This window comes from Ranitomeya variabilis, chromosome 5 (genome assembly GCF_051348905.1).
Source record: "Ranitomeya variabilis isolate aRanVar5 chromosome 5, aRanVar5.hap1, whole genome shotgun sequence".
Lineage (NCBI taxonomy): Eukaryota > Metazoa > Chordata > Amphibia > Anura > Dendrobatidae > Ranitomeya > Ranitomeya variabilis.
Window position 1 is genome coordinate 108,220,599 of NC_135236.1, and position 23,010 is coordinate 108,243,608.

General features: G+C 41.8%; 1 protein-coding gene across 1 annotated transcript in view; it reads left to right on the forward strand.

Moving 5' to 3' along the window:
* LOC143775229 (tetraspanin-15-like) overlaps positions 1 to 23,010 on the forward strand; it is a 183,006-nt gene that overhangs the window by 149,563 nt on the left and 10,433 nt on the right. The gene's annotated exons all lie outside the window — the stretch shown is intronic.

Below are 23,010 nucleotides of genomic sequence, written 5' to 3' on the forward strand. Positions count from 1 at the left end.
GTATGCAAATATCAAAAGACTGACCGGCACATCCAAGCAGAAAACTGGTGTCATCAGGTGCTTACTATAAGTAGCCATCTCCATATATAACCAACAAAAAAGTAGCATTCTGTTGTACTCATTTTTTGTTGGTTACAGTGAGGGAAATAAGTATTTGATCCTTTGCTGATTTTGTAAGTTTGTCCTCTGACAAAGATATGAACAGTCTATAATTTTAAGGGTAGGTTAATTTTCACATTGAGAGATAAAATATCAAAAATAAAATCCAGAAAATCACATTGTATAAATTATATAAATTTATTTGCATTTTGCAGTGAGAAATAAGTATTTGACCCCCTACCAACCATTGAGAGTTCTGGCTCCTACAGACGAGTTAGATGCTCCTAATCAACTCGTTACCTGCATTAAAGGCAGCTATCTTACATAGTCACCTCTATAAAAGACTCCTGTAAATATAAAAGCTTTATAAGGATGAGACAAGCGGTGGACTCCGCATCTGGCGGTATACATGCCTTTACCCGACTCTCTTACAGTACCTCTCTCTGCATATAACGACTGCATCTCCCCTTCATAGATTTATTCTGGCCCGCTGACTTCCGGGCAGATTCATCATATGTATTCCGTATACGTAACTGAAGAAGGTTCATGTTGAACCGAAACGTTTTGAGTATACTCCAAAATAAAATTCTTCTGTTCAAGAATCCCAAGTTGAGTGCTAAGTTCTATGTTGATTTAGGGACAAGATCATAGACCTGCACAATGCTGGAATGGGCTACAAAACCATAAGTAAGACACTGAGTGAGGAGGAGACAACTGGTGCAATAGTAAGAAAATGGAAGAAATACAAAATGACTGTCAATCGACACCAATCTGGTATACATGTATATATGGAGATGGCTACTCTTAGGCCTCTTTGGCACTTCCGTTGGGAGTGTCACGTCCTAATGCGTCAGCAAGAGGTACCGACGGATGTTAGAAAATATTGGTAAAACGTATCCAACGTTTCCAGTATTTCGACAGAGGCGTCTCCAGAATTTGCATAGTGGAGAAGTAGGATTTTCTATTCCTGGGGGAGAGAGAGAGAGAGAGGAAAGATCACCCCCTCACCATATTTATCTCTATCCTTTTTAGTATTGTTAAGATTAGTATTGCTAAGATTGTATATTGTTAAGACTGTTATTGTCTCCTGACCCTACAAAAAGGGTAATTTTACCTTAGAATAATAAAGGTTATTATTTAGGGGTATTATTTTTTATTTTGGCTCACACATAACAGAATCACAGAACTCCAAAAAATCCATTATCATACCCCGTTTGGGTTATTTCTATCATTAGTGGTGTTAACCTTAAATGGTCATGCAGAGTGCGCATCTCCTGGTGAGGATCCAGTGGGGTGTGTTTGCCTGCCCCTACGCACGTTTTGGTCCTGCCTTCGACAGGGGGCGCACACACACCCCATCTCTGGTGCCGTATTTATGCAATGTGCTACATGTAACGCCGGTCCGGAGGCGGTGTCACATGACTGGAAGTGACTACCCCTGCCAGATGTGACGCTTGCGTCACCATGCCAACCACGACGCCACCCGAGAGCCGGGAGGGGCCGCAGCGGCAGAGCAGACACGTGCGTACAGGCAACGGGATGCACTGCCAACATGAAGCTGACTAGATTATATCAAAATAGAATGCATATCTCCTTGTCCTCATTTTAATGAGTGCAACGCATTATTACTACATCTTAAAAGACATTATAAAAAAACTCCACAACAGCTTGTATTATGATTATTTGCCACCCCATCACTAAGCAGTAAAATGGATTACATATCAATATTCAATACAGATAAGTGATTTAAATATATTGTAATCTGTCATTCTTGCCATTATTTTTCTGTCAATCCATTGTCAGTCATAAGTGATAGGTGTCCCATTTAATCTTGTTTGGAAGACATCAGGATGTAAAATGTGAACGTGGAAAACAGCAACTGGAACTACTGCACAAGAGATGAAACAATTAGTAAAAAATGTTATTTAAAGAGGAAAACCAATTTATAGCAGATATAACATATAGTGTGATATATTGTAACTCAGCAGGAAATCATAGAAAGGGAGCATAGCTTAAACCTTCAGTGAGTCCAGATGGATGTAGGGTGCCCAATATCCAGATCCATCTAGACCCCATTTGGGCTAGTCTCCTCGAGACACAACCCCCCTGAACACCGACCTCAATCATATCGATCCCTCTTATTCTGAGTAGGCGCCATCACAGTCATGGAGGAGTTTAAAATGGAGGGGAATTGTTTTTAGTGTGGATGCGTCCACATTGGTCGCCGTCACCGCAGTGCCAAGGACATGCTTCCTTATGCGCACCTTTAATTGGTGTAGTCATTCCCACATAAATTTTCAAGGGTAAGTTGCATAGTATATAACATTGGTGCTCGTACATGTGATACGTTTTCTTATCCCTTATCCACATGATCTACTGGCATTTGAAAACATTTCACCACAGTCAATGTTGGGGCACGCGACACCGGGACCACATGGGACACACCTACACTTAGCAGCAGTACTATTCAAAAAAGTTTTTTGTGTTTCACCAACATAGTGACTGCATACTAAAAAATCCCGTAGATTGCGTGACCTACGTGCTGTGATGGCAGCCCCCTCGGGGAAAAACCTGGAAATAATGGGATCAGCTTTTAAGATGGCCCATGATCTGTCCAAAGCCTTCCTCAACAATGAAAACTCTGAATTATAATTTGTGACAAAACGGACAATATCATGGTCATCCCTAACTTGTGTTTTATAGAGGAGGTCATGTCTCGAGGAGTTTTTCTCCCTATTGAAGGCTTTTTTGATCATCTGCCTACTGTATCCACGTCCAATCACGCGTGATTTTAGGTCCTCAGCTTAATCAACAAAATCTTGCTCATTTGAGCACAATCTGCAAAGTCGCAGAACCTGTCCTGTGGGAACTGCCTGGTTGATATGTCGAGGATGGAAGGAGGAGGCATGTAATAACGCGTTCGTAGCAGTTGCTATGCTGAAAATATTCATCTGGATCTCATCTTTGTCATCTCTCCTGAGCCTAGCATCCAAAAACGTATTCTCACCAGCGCTACATTGATGTGTAAGATGAATATTACGGTCATTGTTGTTCAATATCAAAAGAAATTCATTTAATGATTCTACTGATCCCTGCCAGATCAGGAATATGTCGTCAATGTAGCGCATCCACGAAAATGAAAGGACTTGGCACATTGACAACGGCTGATCCGACAGGAAGGGGTCCCTCTCCCACAGCCCCAGGAACAGATTAGCATACGAGGGCGCGAAGGACCTTCTCATAGCTGTCCACTGGAGCTGTAGGAAGAAGGACCCATTGAAAACAAAAAAATTGTGAGTCAATGTGACTCTACTCTAGCCTGATGAAGAGTACATTTTCTGAAACGATGCCATACTTCACTTTGAGGTGTAATAACTTTTTTTGGATATGATTGTGCAAAATTAAAAAGTATTCATTCCTTTTTGTGCCTATTTTTATGTGCCATTCCTTCATACACTACTCATTTTTTGGTGAAGTAGGGAGTAATGTCGTCTATGCCAGTGGAATAAGCATCCAATATCTTCTTTGCAACACAGATTGGAGGTTGATCAACCCACCCTTTGTCTATTAGGAGCATCAACATGGCAGCTGATGAGCTCCCATAATGAAGTACCCCAGGGCTACCATGAGCCTTAGATGCTGCTGTCAGAGCCAGATGACATGACTCTGGCAAGGTCGTCTCCCCCCCCCCCCCCCCAGCACACCTCCCCCTTTTCCCGACGATCTCTCCCCCCCATTTCCAGAATAAAGGACAAGCCACAACCATTAGTCTTTGAATAAGAATGGCCACAGCAGCCAATTTATTAATAATTAAAGACACTTGGTGGGTTCCTCGAAGCTGCCATGGTCTGGTGATTTTTTTTCCTTGGCATTCCCCTTCCCTCCCAGCCTTACTTCCAGCCGCGTTTTCCCAGGCACGGAAACACCGTGCTGTCCGGACGTCCTTTGTTAAAAGAGGGCAATCGCCTTCACCGCATCCTTTTTGTTGCTCAACCCCCCCCCCATTTATGTCACTTCCTACCCACCCCTACGGCTCACCACCCGTCCACCTCCTCCCGGTCCCCCCCCTGCTTTCTTCCCAACTCCACCCATCCATCACTTCCTCCCTGCCGGTGTCATGTCCGCCTCCCTTGAACCCTCCGTGTCGCGTCCGGCGGCTACTTTACTTCAAGAGTAAACAGTTAAGCTCTGATCGCTAGTTACAGGCAGATGCCGACTGTGTAACACCCCCATCTGTCTGACTGGCATGGTGTGGGCTCAGCCAGTGATCTCGCTCTATACACTCACACCCATGCCGTGTATGTACTGTGAGCGTCGGAAAGGGTGTTGACAGTCACAGTTCATGCATAGAGAGCCTGTTTGTTGTGACTGTCACACACCGTGACACATGCAGCTGATTATCGGGAGCGCTCCAGGTACCAGGTTACCGAGGCAGCTATTCGGGAAGCGCTCTAGGTATTCGGATAAGCTCTTATCAGAAGCTATTTAATCAATGCTAGTTATTAGCATTCAGAGCAGGAGATGTTTACAGGCGTACTGCAGGGAAATGAAAGTGAGTGCACAGACGATGTTCATTGTGTTGTTTCCATTTAGAACAGTTTGTAAATCGTTGCTGTCGCTGTATAACAACCTGTAGAGCAAGCCATTATATAGCACAAGCTAGGTGGGCCATTCATCCATTTTCTGTGGTGCATAAAAGGATTCTTTCACCGGGTTTTTGGTACACCATCTGAGAGAAGCATAATGTAGGAGCCAGGACCCTGATTTCAACGATGTGTCACTTACTGGGCTACTTGCTGTCATTTTGATTAAATCACTGTTTTCTCAGTTGCAGATCTAGCAGTTCTCTGAATGCTGAGCTCTGTATAACCCCGCCCCCATCACCGATTGGCAGTTTTCTGCCATTGTACGCAGAAAGCTGCCAATCAGTGGTGAGGGCAGGGTTATACAGAGCTCATGAATATGAAGAACTACATGGCTGCAGCTTTACCATTCTTCTAGTGATAATCTCCTGCTGATAAAACAGTGATTTTATCAAATCTACAGTAAGCAGCCCAGTAAGTGACACATCACTGAACTCAGGGTCTCTGTCTATATTATGCTGCTCTCAGATTAGGTGAAAAGACACCTGTTGACAAATTCCCTTTAACCCTTTCGCGACATGCGCCGTACATGTACTGCGCATGTCGGGTCCCCTGCTTTGATGTGGGCTCCGGCGGTGAGCGCACATCAAAGTCGCGACATGTCAGCTGTTTTGTACGATCAAAAGAACGTATCTGCGCCGAAATGGTATCATTAAAAACATCAGCTCGGCACGCAAAAAATAAGCCCTCACCCGACCCCAGATCACGAAAATTGGAGACACTACGGGTATCGGAAAATTGCACTTTTTTTTTTTTTTTTTTTTTTTAAGCAAAGTTTGGAATTTTTTTTTCACCACTTGGATAAAAAATAACCTAGACATGTTAGGTGTCTATGAACTCGTAATGACCTAGGTAATCATAATGGCAGGTCAGTTTTAGCATTTAGTGAACCTAGCAAAAAAGCCAAACAAAAAACAAGTGTGGGATTGCACTTTTTTTTGCAATTTCACCGCACTTGGAATTTTTTTTCCCGTTTTCTAGTACACGACATGGTAAAACCAATGATGTCGTTCAAAAGTACAACTCGTCCCGCAAAAAATAAGCCCTCACATGGCCAAATTGACGGAAAAATAAAAAAGTTATGGCTCTGGGAAGGAGGGGAGCGAAAAACGAAAACCCAAACGAAAAAGGGCCGCGACTTGAAGGGGTTAACACATTGCCTTTCTCAAGACAGATGTGAATCCAAGTGCTAGAGCTGGCTTCTCTAAGAAATAGATGGACACTATAGAATAATTCCTTTAATATTTGGATGCATTTGGTTTACATAAAAAGTCATACAAAAATATACAAAATATTACTGAGGCCAGTGTATTTCATACCGAGGTTACCAAGCAAATAGTGTAATAGACAAGCTTCTACATATCGTAATTGAATTGACCCCACTGGTCACACGGAACCTAATCAGACATTATAATAATCTGGATTGTTTATGAGAATTGAATTAACTTTAATAAATATATTCATTGAGGCATGAATCAGAAAGAAAGCCATCCAGAAATGACTAACTACTAAGTAGGGGGCACGCTGTGAGCCTGATTGTTCATCTTTATCTGTCTCTGTAGAGGATACCTTGTGTGATTTCTCTCATCAATATTCATAAACGTTGTAGTGGATAATCAATGGCTTCATATTCTTTTAACATAATGCGGATATCCTGATAATGATATTTACTATGCCGTACATGACTACACTGTATCTGATATTTATTAATCAGCATTCGCACATAAAAGAGAAAGGAAATTGATATACTTTTCTACACGACAAGGTGATGACCTTCATTACCGTCGTCAGTAGTTTGATTAGAACAATAGTGCCTGAAAATGGAAGGCTGAAACTACTAGTGAATAAAATACACTAAGTGGTAAAGATTTTCCTCGTGGTGAGGGCCAAGTTAACAAAGGAATATGGAGACTTATAGGCCGTGCAATGCTCCCCTGGGAATTTATGGAAATAGCCTCCTCAGAGGAGAAGAGATCAAGAACTATAGAGCAACCTAGAGGAGGTAGGAATCCTAAAAGTCAATATCAGATAGACTTTTAGGATTGGTCCTTCAAGTGGGTCAGTAGTCCCCAACCTTACTGACCCTGAAAGCCTCATTCAGCTCAGAGAAGGTCATGAGCCCCATCCAGCACCCGCACCCATCACAGTATTGACACCCAGAGACCCTATCCATGGTAATTACAGCCAAATCTTTTCCACCAAAATCACAAATCTGTATCCCAAGATTCAGGGGTTCCCGCAATGCCTCCTTTAAGTATTCTCCCACCACTCGGTCACTTCCAGCTTCAAGTACCTCCTCTGAAACGTAGTATCATCCTGTCTCCAGCTTACCATACTTCAGCTGTCTCTAAACACCCGAGGCCGGTATATGTGCATCTAAATCTGCTCTTCTGTGCGGGGCTACTGATGAAATTCACCGTCTGGAGACCTGCTCTTCTTACAGTGGCATGTAAAAATGTGGGCACACCTGGTTAAAATTAATGTTACTGTGAACATTTAAGCAAGGTGAAGATTAAATTATTTCTAAAAGGCCTAAAAGTTAAAGATGGCACATTTCTTTGTATTTTAGGCACAAAAAAAAATGCCATTTTACAAATTACAAAAAGGAAAATGGTTCCATGCAAAGTTTGGGCACCCTTGGAGATTTGTATGTTCAGATAACTTTGACCAAGGTTTCAAATGTTAATTAGCCTGTTAGGGTTATGGCTTGTTCTTTATCATTGTTAGGAAAGGTCAGGTGATGCAAATTTCCCAGCTTTATAAAAACCCAACCTCCTCTAAGGCCGGGTTCACATTAGCGCTTCAGTTCACAGTGTGGTGCTTTCCTTAATCTCCACCTACATCCGCATGCCTCCTGCGTACCTATCTTTAACATTGAGTGCGCAGTGTCATGCGTTGTATGCGGATGCGTCCGCATGCATCATTTTGAAGTGCCCTCCGAACGCAACATGTTGCATTTTTTTGCATTTGGTGGGCACGTCAAAATGACGCACGTAGACGCATCCGCATACAACGCATGTCCCTGCGTATACAATGTTAAAGATAGGTACACAAGACGCATGCGGAAGTAGGTGGAGCTTAAGGAAAGAAGTTTGCAGCACCACGCTACGGACTGAAACGCTAATGTGAACCTAGCCTTAGGGTATGTTTCCACGGTCAGTAAACACTGCGGGTTTGATGCTGCTTTCATCCGCAGCGTCTAGATGTTACAGCATAGTGGATGGGATTTCAAGAAATCCCATGTCTACTATGCATTAAGACACCCGCGTCTCACCTGCGTAAACGGACATGCGGCGTGTCTTTCAAAACCGCAGCATGTCTATTTATGTGCGGTGCTGCTCAGTCTCCTCAACATAAATTTCCCATAGACTATCATTAGATGCTTTAAAACCGCATTATTTTCTTAGTCACATGTGTATTAAGTGCAGAAACGCAGCTTACTACTCATGTGAACTAATTTAAATGTCTTACCTTGTAAGTAGAAAATACTTGGCACTCAGAAGAGTTTTTGCAAATATAAGAAATAGATTTTTATTCGGTGCATCCAGTTCATGCAAATATAAGAAATAGATTTTTATTCGGTGCATCCAGTTCCGAATAAAAATCTATTTCTTATATTTGCAAAAACTCTTCTGAGTGCCAAGTATTTTCTACTTATATTTGTCGGGTTGGATACCTAACTTGGGCACCTCCAAAAAACCCTGAGTGCCGTGGTTTATATTTCTAAATGTCTTACCTTGTGCCACAGCCGGAAGTTCGTGTCCACTGCAGTTCTCGCGATGAGCTCTGCTGACCGCGGGAACTGCCATGCACGTGACTAGCAAAGTTCTCACGGTCAGCTGATCGTAAGAACTGCAGTGCAGGTGACCGCCGGAGACTGAGTTATCTCCGGTGGTTATCTACAAGCTCTGCTGTGTCTGGATGTCAGGCTGGATGGTGGCAGATGAAGCAGAGCTGGACTTGTCGTGGAACACTAGGTAATTGGACTACATCGGACAGGGAGTATTATTTGTTGATTTATTATTTTATTTTTGTTGCAGGAGATCATAGACGCTTCTACATTACTAAGTCGTGGACTTGATGTCACTGGACAAATACAAACGTGACATCAACCCCACAAATATTACCCTACTTGCCACTGCTACAGGGCAAGTGGGATGAGCTGGGTAAAGTGCCACAGTTGGTGCATCTTTGGATGTGCCAATTGTGGGGTGGCTGCGGGCTGCTATTTTTAGGCTGGTGAGGGTCAAAATCTATGGGCCTCGCCAGCCTGAGAATACCAGGCCGCAGATATCTGCTTTTTCCCTGGCTGGTTAACAAAAATAAAGGGACCCCATGCTGTTTTTTTTTGGAAGGGGTCCCACTATTTTTGCTAACCATCCAAGGAAAGCAGACTTCTGCGGCCTGGTATTATCAGGCTGGTAAGGTTCATGGACAGGGATGGGCGAACCCGAAATATAAAGTTCAGGACTAGTGATGAGCGAGTGTACTCGTTGCTCTGGTTTTTCCGAGCACGCTCGGGTGACCTCCGAGTATTTGTTATTGCTCAGAGATATAGTTTTCATCGCCTCAGTTGCATGATTTACGGCTTCCAGATACGCTGAATACATGTGAGCAATGCCTGTTTGTTAGGGAATTCCAACATGTATTCAGCTTATCTGGAAGCCGTAAATCATGCAACTGAGGCGATGAAAACTATATCTCCAAGCAATAACAAATACTCGGAGGTCACCCGAGCGTGCTTGGGAAAACCCAAGCGTGCTTGGGAAAACCCGAGCAACGAGTACACTAGCTGATCACTATTCAGGACCAAACGCATAGTGTTCGGTCACAAGGTCCCGAACACGGGTTTCCATGGGAAACCAGTGTTACAGTTCGGATCCAGGGCCTGTAAAAGAAAGAATACAATTAATAATCTATATATATAATTGTCTAAGGGTTTTTCTGTCTGTCTGTCTGGAAATCCCACGTCTCTGATTGGTCGAGGCCGCCAGGCCTTGACCAATCAGCGATGTGCACAGCATGGCGACGATGAGGTCATAAAGGTTGCCTCGACCAATCAGCGACGGGCACAGTCTGCCGCGAATTCGCCTCGACCAATCAGCGACGGGCACAGTATCGACGTAGATGCCATAATGGTTGCCATGGCGACGATGATGTCATAAAGGTTGCCTCGACCAATCAGCGACGGGCACAGTCTGCTGCGAATTCTGGAATCATCATTGTCCATATACTACGGGGACATGCATATTCTAGAATACCCGATGCGTTAGAATCGGGCCACAGTCTAGTAAACATTATAAATATTATACTTACCTGTCCAGCGACGCGTCCTCCTGTCCTGCTCTCTCCCGGCTGCATCTGTTTCCGGGGCCGCTCATTACCTTACAGCGGTATTCGGCAGTCTTCGGCTTTTTCCGGCAGTGTTCTTGTGGTGACGCCACACATCATGAGCCTCTGCATTAGGCGATACTAGAGTCCCGGTCTTCTTCCTCTCGGAAGAGGCTTCTCTGGTATATTGGGAATACTGTAGTATAAGGTGGTAATGAGCACTGTTGTCACATATTTGTTCTTACATAAACCAACAAACCTTCACCCCCCTATCTAGTCATAGAACTTGCACAAAAGTATCTGGACATCAACCTGAGCATTGCATTAACTTCTGATCCTTTAGGGGTCCCAGTACCACCACTGGTTCCCCCATTAATCAGTAGGTTCTGGTGGCTTACACCTTCCATTCCTTGTTACTGCACAACTGAAGTGAGGAACACTTTGAAGGGAGCGGTGATAAAGTTTGCAAGAAGCCGCTCCATTAAAGGGTTGTCCTGATAATTTTCTTTAGGTGCACACCGCTCCTGTGCCTCGTAGCTTCCTGTTTGTCGGGGAAGGGGGGTGATGCATTCTTAATGATTGACTCGGTAAACCTGAATCATTGGCCTGAGCTTTACCCTCTTCCATGCTATACGTAGAGGCAGCTTCGCCTCTGCAGCATCTGGGATGCGGAAGAACACTAACACTGGCCGATTGCAGAGTAGCGCTTACAAGCTTTATAGCAAAGACCTTGCAAGCGCTCACTATTTGCCTAGAAGAACCACCACCTCCCATAGACTGCAAGCTACCAAATAAAGATTCAGACATTATTAAGCAGTGTATGACCTGTTTTATTAACCCATTCAAGGCTTCGGGCTTGACTACCACTGAAGTCAATGTTCTTGCCACTTAGTAATGCAGAAAGGAGAAATGCGGACTGGGACACCCTGCTTTCGTAATCACACATGAGGGTCCCTAAGCGATTTATCATGATTACTTATTTATCACCGATCCTATAGACAAATGATATAGCCCACTGTGGGGAAAATATCACTAGGCTACAAATGTAGATTTCACAAATGTGACCTATGTAAGGCTGGTTTCACACTTGCGTTTTTGTCCGCTGCGTTTTAGCACTAAAAAAACGCATGCGTTTTTTTCTATACTTAACATTAAAAAACGCATGCGTTTTTTAGTGTGCGTTTTGATGCGTTTTCGGCAACGCATGCAAGTTTATTCGCGGCAAAAAAATGCATTGCTGTCTATGTAAACGCATGCGTTTTTAAGCACATGTGTTTGCTTGCGTTAAAAACGCATGCGTTTTTATAGGAAAACACAAGAAAAAACAAGAAAACCCTAACCCTAAACACAAGAAAAAACAAGAAAACCCTAACCCTACCCCTAACCCTGACAAGCCACCCCCCACTATCAAGGTGATAAAGGGATCCTAGCCCTAACCCTGACAAGCCACCCCCCACCATCAAGGTGATAAAGGCATCCAAACCCTAACCCTGACAAGCCACCCCCCACCATCAAGGTGATAAAGGCATCCAAACCCTACCCCTAACCCTAACCCTAGGGATCCATAGGAATTGGCTATTATGTTGACCTGGTGACCAGGACATTCTTCTAATAAAAAGCTTTGTTCAATGTGGACACCCCAAGATATACGGTATTGCTATAGAGTACTAAAAATATAAACTCGCAGAGTATTGACTGTCATATAGGGTTAGGGTTAGGGTTTGGATGCCTTTATCACCTTGATGGTGGGGGGTGGCTTGTTAGGGTTAGGGTTAGGATCCCTAGGGTTACTAGGGATCCTAACCCTAGCTATTTCTGTTTATAGTGGGTTTTCTAGTTGATTTTGATGATTGGCAGCTGTCACACACTTCTCAGCATGCGTTTAAAAAACGCAAACACTGGAAAAAACGCATGTAATCGCGGCAAAACGCCGCGTTTTTTTTCTGCATGCAAAAACGCATGCGTCTAAAAAACGCTGCGTTTTGCCGCGTTTACATGCGTTTTTTCACCACATGCGTTTTTTTTAAAAACGCTGCAGATCCAAACGCAAGTGTGAAACCAGCCTAACAGAGATTTTAGATATGTGCAATACAGGGCACCATCACTGCAAGCGATGATTCCATTAGCAGCTCACATAATAGTGCTGTATGGTGGGCCAACAATGGTTACATATGGACACAAATAGCCGCACCAGACAACGTACAAATAAAGTACCATACAACACATCATAGTGCCATAGAGCGTGCCAATTAAAGGAACAAATAGCGTTCTTGTGTCGTACATCACCGATATAATAGCACTGTACTGTGCGTCAGTAAGACCATGTCACACTTTAGTGCTAGTCAGTGTGAAAAGTGATCATATGATGCCTTAAAGCAAATCTGGTACCAGATTTTACAATAACAATGGCATAATTATTAACTCCTTTAGCAGCCGAAAATTTTCCGGTTTTGCTCTTTAGTTTTTTCTCTTCCAGCAGCCATAACTTTTCTTTTTCCGTCGATATAACTGTATGAGAGCTTGATTTCTTTTTTTTTTTGTAGGAAGAGTTGTACTTTTTAATTACACTATTCATTTTATCTTATTACGAATCTGTTCTTTCTATCTTATTATGTACTGAAAAACGGGGAAAAAATCATACACCCAGCTCTGCTATCTATGCTTATTTATGCATACACACCGCTGTTCCCTATATATTGCACATGCCCAGCTCTGCTATCTACATTTATATATGCATGCACACTGCTGTTCCTTATATACAGTGGGGAAAAAAGTATTTAGTCAGCCACCAATTGTGCAAGTTCTCCCATTTAAAAAGATGAGAGAGGCCTGTAATTGACATCATAGGTAGACCACAACTATGAGAGTCAAAATGAGAAAACTGTGATGGTGTGATCTGCTATGTGGGTATCATTTTGTGTATATTTCTATTTTACTGATTATCATGGTGTTACTGTATCTTGTAGGATGAGTTGTTATTTGCCATCTGATATTCTCCCCACAGTTCTGTATTGTTATCTCTCCACAGGGTCAGTGAATAATGTTGTTTGCTGATATGCTAATGACATGTTGACCTAGCTTGTTGAAACAATGAGCCCCTGAGACCTTCCCCCTCCTGGCCTGTGAATGAGGGGGGAGACTTGTAAAATCAGGGAGGTGAGACACAGAGATCAGTCTTGTGTGGAACCTGGATGTGAAGAGCATATCAGAGAGAAAGAAGGGAATATGGACTGTTATCCTCTGTGCTGGATTGTTGGACGTTTATTCTGTAACTGAACTGCATTCGTGTTCTGGAATATTTAATCCTTTGTGTGATGGATCGTATATATTGACCTTTCGTGTTTTGCCTAAATAAAGGTCTTGGAATTGTTCACTATTCTCTTGCTCTGTTGATTGTGTGATATCGGAGAAGGAACTCGTGACAAAAACAAATCCAGAAAATCACCTTGTCTGATTTGGCAAGATCTATTTTGCAAACTATGGTGGAAAATAAGTATTTGGTCACCTAAAAACATGCAAGATTTCTGGCTCTCACAGACCTGTAACTTCTTCTTTAAGAGGCTCCTCTGTCCTCCACTCATTGCCTATAGTAATGGCATCTGTATCTGTTTGAACTTGCTATCAGTATAAAAGACACCTGTCCACAACCTCAAACAGTCACACTCCAAACTCCGCTATGGTGAGCTGTCGAAGGACACCAGAAACAAAATTGTAGCCCTGCTCCAGGCAGGGAAAACTGAATCTGCAATAGGCAAGCAGTTAGTGTGATGAAATCAACTGTGGGAGCAATAATACGAAAATGGAAGACATACAAGACCACTGATAATCTCCCTCGATCTGGGCCTCCAAGCAAGATCTCACCCCATGGGGTCAAAATTATCTCAAGAACGGTGAGCAAAAATCCCAGAATCACACTGGGGGACCTAGTGAATGACCTGCGTGGAGCTGGGACCACCGATACAAAGGCTGCCATCAGTAAGACACTACGCCGCCAGGGATTCAGATCTTGCAGTGCCAGACGTGTCCCCCTGCTTAAGCCAGTACATGTCTGGGTCTGTCTAAAGTTTGCTAGAGAGCATTTGGATTATCCTGAAGTGTATTGGGAGAATGTCATATGGTCTGATTAAACCAAAGTAGAACTGTTTGGTAGAAACAAAACTCGTCGTGTTTGGAGGAGACAGAATGCTGAGTTGCATCCAAAGAACACCATACCTACTGTGAAGCATGGCGGTGGCAACATCATGCTTTGGGGCTGTTTCTCTGCAAAGGGACCAGAAAAACTGATCCATGTACATGAAAAAATGAATGGGGCCATATATTGTGAGATTTTGAATGCAAACCTCCTTCCATCAGCAAGGGCATTGAAGATGAAACGTGGATGGGTCTTTCAGCATGATAATGATCCCAAGCACACCGCCAGGGCAATGAAGGAGTGGCTTCGTAAGAAGCATATTTAGGTCCTGGAGTGGCCTAGCCAGTCTTCAGATCTCATCCCCATAGAAAACCTTTGGGAGGGAGTTGAAAGTCTGTGTTGCCCCATGACAGGCCCAAAACATCACTGCTCTAGAGGAGATCTGCATGGAGGAATGGGCCAACATACCACCAAAAGTGTGTGCCATCCTTATGAAGACTTACAGAAAACGTTTGACCTCTGTCATTGCCAACAAAGGATATATAACAAAATATTGAGACGAACTTTTGTTAATCACCAAATAATTATTTTCCAACATAATTTGCAAAATAAATCTTGGCAAATCAAACAAGGTGATTTTCTGGATTTGTTTTCTCATTTTGACTCTCATAGTTGTGGTTTACCTATGATGTCAATTACAGGCCTCTCTCATCTTTTTAGGTGGGAGAACTTGCACAATTGGTGGATGACTAAATACTTTAGTAGCTTTGCGATCTATGCTTATTTATGCATTCACACTGCTGTTCTCTATACAGCGCTCTCAAAAATTAAGAGACCACTGCACAGTTTTCTAAAAATCACCATCTGTACATGTCTGACAGCCATTCCATTCCAGTGTCAGTTGAATTCCATCCAAAGTACACTTCATTCTACTTAATGTGCTTCTGATTAGGTAATCAAGACGCATGAAAGCTGTGATTAAAAATCATGGTTATTCCACCAAATATTGATTTCTGATCTCTTCCTGAGTTAAAACATTAGTATTGTTGTTTCTAAATGAATAAGAACTTGTTTTCTTTGCATTATTTGAGGTCTGAAAGCACTGTTTCTTTTTTATTATTTTAATGATTTTTCATTTGCTGCAAAAAAATTAAAAAAAATTTAGCTTTAAATTTCGAAGACATGTTGTCAGTAGTTTATAGAAAAAAACAAGCATGTACAATGTACATTTTATGCAAAAATATACCTATAAAGAGAAAAATCAGAGAAACTGAAAATTTTGAAGTGGTCTTTTAATTTTTGCCAGAGCTGTGTATTACAAACACCCAGCTCTGCTATATATGCTTATCTATGCGTGCACACTGCTCTTCCCTATATATTACACACACTCAGCTCTGCTATCTATGCTTATCTATGCGTGCACACTGCTCTTCCTTATATATTATACACACTCAGCTCTGCTATCTATGCTTATTTATGCGTGCTCTCTGCTCTTCCCTAGACATTACACACACTCAGCTCTGCTATCTACTCTTATTTATGCATGCACACCGCTGTTCTCTATATATTACACACACCCAGTTCTGCTATCTACTCTTATTTATGCGTGCGCCCTGCTCTTCCCTATATATTACACACACTCAGCTCTGCTATCTATGCTTATTTATGCGTGCTCTCTGCTCTTCCCTAGACATTACACACACTCAGCTCTGCTATCTACTCTTATTTATGCATGCACACCGCTGTTCTCTATATATTATCTATATATAGTATATACCGTATGGGAATAAACATACTAGAAATAGGAGGAAACCAATATGGCTAAATAGAGCTGTAAGGGGCGCAATAAGTGACAAAAAGAAAGCATTTAGAGAATTAAAGGAAGTAGGTAGTGAGGAGGCATTAAATAAATACAGAAAATTAAATAAATTCTGTAAAAAGCAAATCAAGGCAGCAAAGATTGAGACAGAGAGACTCATTGCCAGAGAGAGTAAAAATAATCCCAAAATATTCTTTAACTATATAAATAGTAAGAAACTAAAAAATGATAGTGTTGGCCCCCTTACAAATAGTCTGGGGGAAATGGTGGATGAGGAGAAAGCCAATATGCTAAATGACTTTTTTTCATCAGTATTTACAAAAGAAAATCCAATGGCAGCCAATATGACTAGTGATAAAAATTCCCAATTAAATGTTACCTGCTTAACCCAGCAGGAAGTACGGCGGCGTCTAAAAATCACAAAAATTGACAAATCTCCGGGCCCGGATGGGATACACCCCCGAGTACTGCAGGAACTAAGTACGGTCATTGATAGACCGTTATTTTTAATCTTTAAAGAGTCCATAATAACAGGGTCTGTACCACAGGACTGGCGTATAGCAAATGTGGTGCCAATATTAAAAAAGGGGACAAAAACTGAACTCGGAAATTATAGGCCAGTAAGCTTAACCTCTACTGTGGGTAAAATCCTGGAGGGCATTCTAAGGGATGCTATACTGGAGTATCTGAAGAGGAATAACCTCATGACCCAGTATCAGCATGGGTTTACTAGGGACCGTTCATGAAAGGAACCAAACACCTAGAGCAGGGACAACAGTCCCAGAAAAAGGAAACCAGAGCGGGATATATGTATTAATATATATAAATCTTTATTAGTGGTAATGATACATAAAGTTAAAAAGTGCACATGTTGGATAAAATGGTTAAAATAATATTTCCAGACAAATATACATAAGCCACCCCCTGACGAAGGATCGTGTATCCGAAACGCGCGTCGGGGTGCGTTTTGTTGGATACGGTGTCGCCACAAGGTATATGTCCTCCTTATTTTCATATAGTTTTCTTTATTGTCTTTTGTGTGCAAGGCACTTTATAGCTTTTTTGAGTGTTTTACACTAATTTATATTGCACGATTGCACCTTTGCACAATTGGCACTTTCCCTTCTAACCCGGTTTTTTTTTTTTGGGGTTTCTTCTTTTAATTATAAAAGTTTCACGTTTTCATTTTTTTACATATTGGGGAGACATATACATATAATTACTATTCTATTGCTCAATCTCTTTTGGCACACCGTAGGCCTATTGGCTTATGTATATTTGTCTGGAAATATTATTTTAACCATTTTATCCAACATGTGCACTTTTTAACTTTATGTATCATTACCACTAATAAAGATTTATATATATTAATACATATATCCCGCTCTGGTTTCCTTTTTCTGGGACTGTTGTCCCTGCTCTAGGTGTTTGGTTCCTTTCATGGTAAGAGTGGTTTCCACTCACGTTTATTGTTATCACTGGGGTTATTATAAAATATTACTATTATTAATATTATTTTTATTATTTTTACCCATTTTTGTGGTTTCAATCTCTTTAGGGACCGTTCATGTCAGACTAATTTGATCAGCTTCTATGAAGAGGTAAGTTCCGGACTGGACCAAGGGAACCCAGTTGATGTAGTGTATATGGACTTTTCAAAAGCTTTTGATACGGTGCCACACAAAAGGTTGATACATAAAATGAGAATAATGGGGATAGGGGAAAATATGTGTAAGTGGATTGAGAGCTGGCTCAGGGATAGGAAACAAAGGGTGGTTATTAATGGAGCACACTCGGACTGGGTCGCGGTTAGCAGTGGGGTACCACAGGGGTCAGTATTGGGCCCTCTTCTTTTTAACATATTTATTAATGACCTTGCAGGCGGCATTCAGAGTAGAATTTCAATATTTGCAGATGACACTAAACTCTGCAGGGTAATCAATACAGAGGAGGACAATTTTATATTACAGGATGATTTATGTAAACTAGAAGCTTGGGCTGATAAATGGCAAAGAGCTTTAATGGGGATAAATGTAAGGTCATGCACTTGGGTAGAAGTAATAAGATGTATAACTATGTGCTTAATTCTAAAACTCTGGGTAAATCCGTCAATGAAAATGACCTGGGTGTATGGGTGGATGACAAACTCATATTCAGTGGCCAGTGTCAGGCAGCTGCTACAAAGGCAAATAAAATAATGGGATGCATTAAAAGAGGCATAGATGCTCATGAGGAGAAAATAATTTTACCTCTAAACAAGTCACTAGTGCGACCACACTTAGAATACTGTGCACAGTTCTGGTCTCCGGTGTATAAGAAAGACATAGCTGAACTGGAGCGGGTGCAGAGAAGAGCGACCAAGGTTATTAGAGGACTGGGGGGTCTGCAATACCAAGATAGGTTATTACACTTGGGGCTATTTAGTTTGGAAAAACGAAGACTAAGGGGTGATCTTATTTTAATGTATAAATATATGAGGGGACAGTACAAAGACCTTTCTGGTGATCTTTTTAATCATAGACCTGAGACACGGACAAGGGGGCATCCTCTACGTCTGGAGGAAAGAAGGTTTAAGCATAATAACAGACGCGGATTCTTTACTGTAAGAGCAGTGAGACTATGGAACTCTCTGCAGTATGATGTTGTAATGAGTGATTCATTACTTAAATTTAAGAGGGGGCTGGATACCTTTCTGGAAAAGTATAATTTTACAGGGTATATACACTAGATTCCTTGATAGGGCGTTGATCCAGGGAACTAGTCTGATTGCCGTATGTGGAGTCGGGAAGGAATTTTTTTCCCCAGGTGGAGCTTACTCTTTGCCACATGGGGTTTTTTGCCTTCCTCTGGATCAACATGTTAGGGCATGTTAAGTTAGGCTATGGGTTGAACTAGATGGACTTAGTCTTCCTTCAACCTTAATAACTATGTAACTATTACACACACCCAGCTCTGCTATCTACTCTTATTTATGCATGCACACCGCTGTTCTCTATATATTACACACACCCAGCTCTGCTATCTACTCTTATTTATGCATGCACACTGCTCTTCCCTATATATTACACACACTCAGCTCTGATATCTATGCTTATTTATGCATGCTCTCTGCTCTTCTCTAGACATTACACACACTCAGCTCTGCTATCTACTTATTTATGCATGCACACCGCTGTTCTCTATATATTACACACACTCAGCACTGCTATCCATGCTTATTTATGCGTGCACACTGCTCTTCCTATATATTACACACACCCAGCTCTGCCCTCTACTCTTATTTATGCATGCACACCGCTGTTCTCTATATATTACACACACTCAGCTCTGCTATCTATGCTTATTTATGCATGCACACCGCTGTTCTCCATATATTACACACACCCAGCTCTGCTATCTACTCTAACTTATGCATGCACACCGCTGTTCTCTATATATTACACACACCCAGCTCTATCTATGCTTATTTATGCGTGCACACTGCTCTTTCCTATATATTACACACACTCAGTTCTGCTATCTACTTATTTATGCATGCACACCGCTGTTCTTTATATATTACACACACCCAGCTCTGCTATCTACTCTTATTTATACGTGCACACCGCTGTTCTCTATATATTACACACACTCAGCTCTGCTATCCATGCTTATTTATGCATGCACACTGCTCTTCCCTATATATTACACACGCCCAGCTCTGCTATCTACTCTTATTTATGCATGCACACCGCTGTTCTCTATATATTACACACACTCAGCTCTGCTATCTATGCTTATTTATGCGTTCACACTGCTCTTCCCTATATATTACACACGCCCAGCTCTGCTATCTACTCTTATTTATGCATGCACACCGCTGTTCTCTATATATTACACACACTCAGCTCTGCTATCTATGCTTATTTATGCGTTCACACTGCTCTTCCCTATATATTACACACACCCAGCTCTGCTATCTACTCTTATTTATGCATGCACACTGCTGTTCTCTATGTATTACACACTCAGCTCTGCTATCTATGCTTATTTATGCATGCACACTGCTGTTCTCTATGTATTACACACACTCAGCTCTGCTATCTATGCTTATTTATGCGTGCACACTGCTCTTCCCTATATATTACACACACCCAGCTCTGCTATCTATGCTTATTTATGCGTGCACACTGCTCTTCCCTATATATTACACACACCCAGCTCTGCTATCTACTCTTATTTATGCATGCACACCGCTGTTCTCTATATATTACACACACACAGTTCTGCTATTCCAGTATTATGATGTGGACACTCACATTCGCTGCCTGTATGTTAGATTGGATTCATGCTCTAATAAGTACAGACCTCACTATCCGGACCGACTGTGGGTCTCCTAACCAAATCTCAAGAGCGCCCTATATGAGGCTGTTGCATTCAGATCAGTTGATCCACAGCCGTTCCAGACATCGCGGCCCGTACGCTGAACATGCCGGACATGCGAAACCGTTCCTTACCTACACACACATAGCTCTCACAGCTCTGCTCTCTATACATAGCAAAGACAGCTCTTCAATAAATACATTAGAAGCGTTCACACCTGTTACCACCAACAGTGGGAAACGAGAATGCGAGTAATGTGTCCACAGCGCAGCTGTGTTTGCAATATGTGTAAATAGCAGAACTGTGTGTCTGTGTAATATATGGACAGCAGAGGTGTGAATCGGCATCAGAGCAAGAATGGGAGGGAGGGGGAACATGTCCAAAAGTTTCCCTATTATTCCAATTAAGCCATTGGAAAAAGGCCAATATTCTACCAGTTTGCCAAGCTTTGAGTAATGAGAGAACAAACATCCAGTCATTATCTGTCCTTGTGTTCATCATTAGACCTATTTAAAAGTAAAGAAATGTAATAGAAAGACATATTATAGACATTATGACACTAATTACATTGGAAGAAGCATTCAGCTACTAACTGAAGGTGATTATATACATGAGGCATCCACGATCCTGCCAACAATCTCTTATACACAACAGTCACGTAGAGATTTAACCTTACGTAGAAGCTGACTGTCACTAATGTTCCCAAAAGCCTCATTAATATCCACTGTACATTGCTTATGCAAATATATAATGCGTGTATGTATACAGTGCTCAGTATAAATGAGTACACCCATTTTAAAAAGTAAGATTGTAATCAATTTCTCGCTGAACACAAGGACAATTTCCAAAATTTAATTTTAATAGATTTTTTTAACCCATAACATGAAAGAAGGGTTAATAATATAACTTTCATTAAAAAATCTTCAGTTTTACTCAAATTAGTTGAGGCAAAAATGAATACACCCCACATCAAAAACTTTTACTTCTAGTATTTTGTATGACCTCCATGATTCTTAAGGACATCACCAAATCTTTTAGGCATGAAATGAACAAGTTGGCGACATATTGCAACAACTTTCTTTTTCATTTTTCAAGAACAACTTCTATTAGAGCCTGGATGCTGGATGGAGAATGAGAACAGCTTGACTCTTCAGAATTCCCCATAGGTGTTTGGTTTGGTTCAGATCAGGAGACATTGAACTCACTGTCTCCCTGTTCTTCTGTAGAAATGCAACAGATGTTTATTTTGGATCATTGTCATGTTGGAAGAGTGCCCGTCAACTAAGGGCACAGAGTGATGGTAGCATCTTCTCTGTGAATTCATGATACCATCAGTGAAATGTAGCTCTCCGACACCAGCAGTGCTCATGTAGTCCCACATAAGATTTTAGAAAAGTAAATTTAGAGAAAAGCATGGTCCCTACAGTGAAGCATGGTGATGGCAGTGCCCTTATGTCAAACTCTTCTTGTAAAGTCTTTTACTGGCATTGAACAAAAAGATCACATCCCATCTACAAGTGCTCCTCCCTAAATTAGAATATCATCAAAAAGTGAATTTCAGTTCTTTAATACAAAAAGTGAAACTCATATATTATATAGAGTCATTACAGAGTGACCTATTTCAAGTGTTTATTTATGTTAATGTTGATGAGTATGGCTTACGGCCAATGAAATCCCAAAAGTCATTATCTTAGTAAATAAGAATAATTAACAAAAACACCTGAAAAGGCTTCCTAAGCATTTGAAAAGGTCCCTTAGTTGGTTTCAGTAGGCTCCACAATGATGGGGAAGATTTCTGACTTGACAGATGTCCAGAAGGCAGTCATTGACACACTCCACAAGGAGGTTAAGCCCCAAAAGAGCATTGCTAAAGAAGCTGGCTGTTCACAGAGTGCTGTATCCAAGCATATTAATGGAAAGTTGAGTGGAAGGAAAAATTGTGGTAGGAAAGGTGCACAAGCAACCGGGATAACCGCAGCCTTGAAAGGATTGTTAAGAAAAAAGGCCATTAAAAAATTGGGGGAGATTCACAAGGAGTGGACTGCTGCTGCCGGAGTCATTGCTTCAAGAGCCACCACACACAGAGGTATCCAGGACATGGGCTACAAGTGTCGCATTCCTTGTGTCAAACCACTCATGACCAATAGACGGCGCCAGAAGAGTCTTACCTGGGCCAAGGAGAAAAAGAACTGGACTGTTGCTCAAGATGTTGTTTTCAGATGAAAGTAAACTTTGCTTTTCATTTGGAAATCAAGATCCCAGAGTCTGGAGGAAGAGAGGAGAGGCCACAATCCAAGCTGCTGTCCACACTGCCAAAAGTACCAATACCTGGTTTAAAAACTAACAGTATCACTGTGCTTGATTGTCCAGCAAACTCGCCTGACCTTAACCCCATAGAGAATATATGGGATATTGTCAAGAGGAAGATGAGACACCAGACCCAACAATAAAGACAAGCTGAAGATTGCTATCAAAGCCACCTGGGCTTCCATAACACCTCAGCAGTGCCACAGGCTGATCGCCTCCATGCCTCGCCGCATTGATGCAGTAATTGATGCAAAAGGAGCCCCGACTAAGTATTGAGTGCATTTACTGAACATACATGTCAGTAGGCCAACATTTCG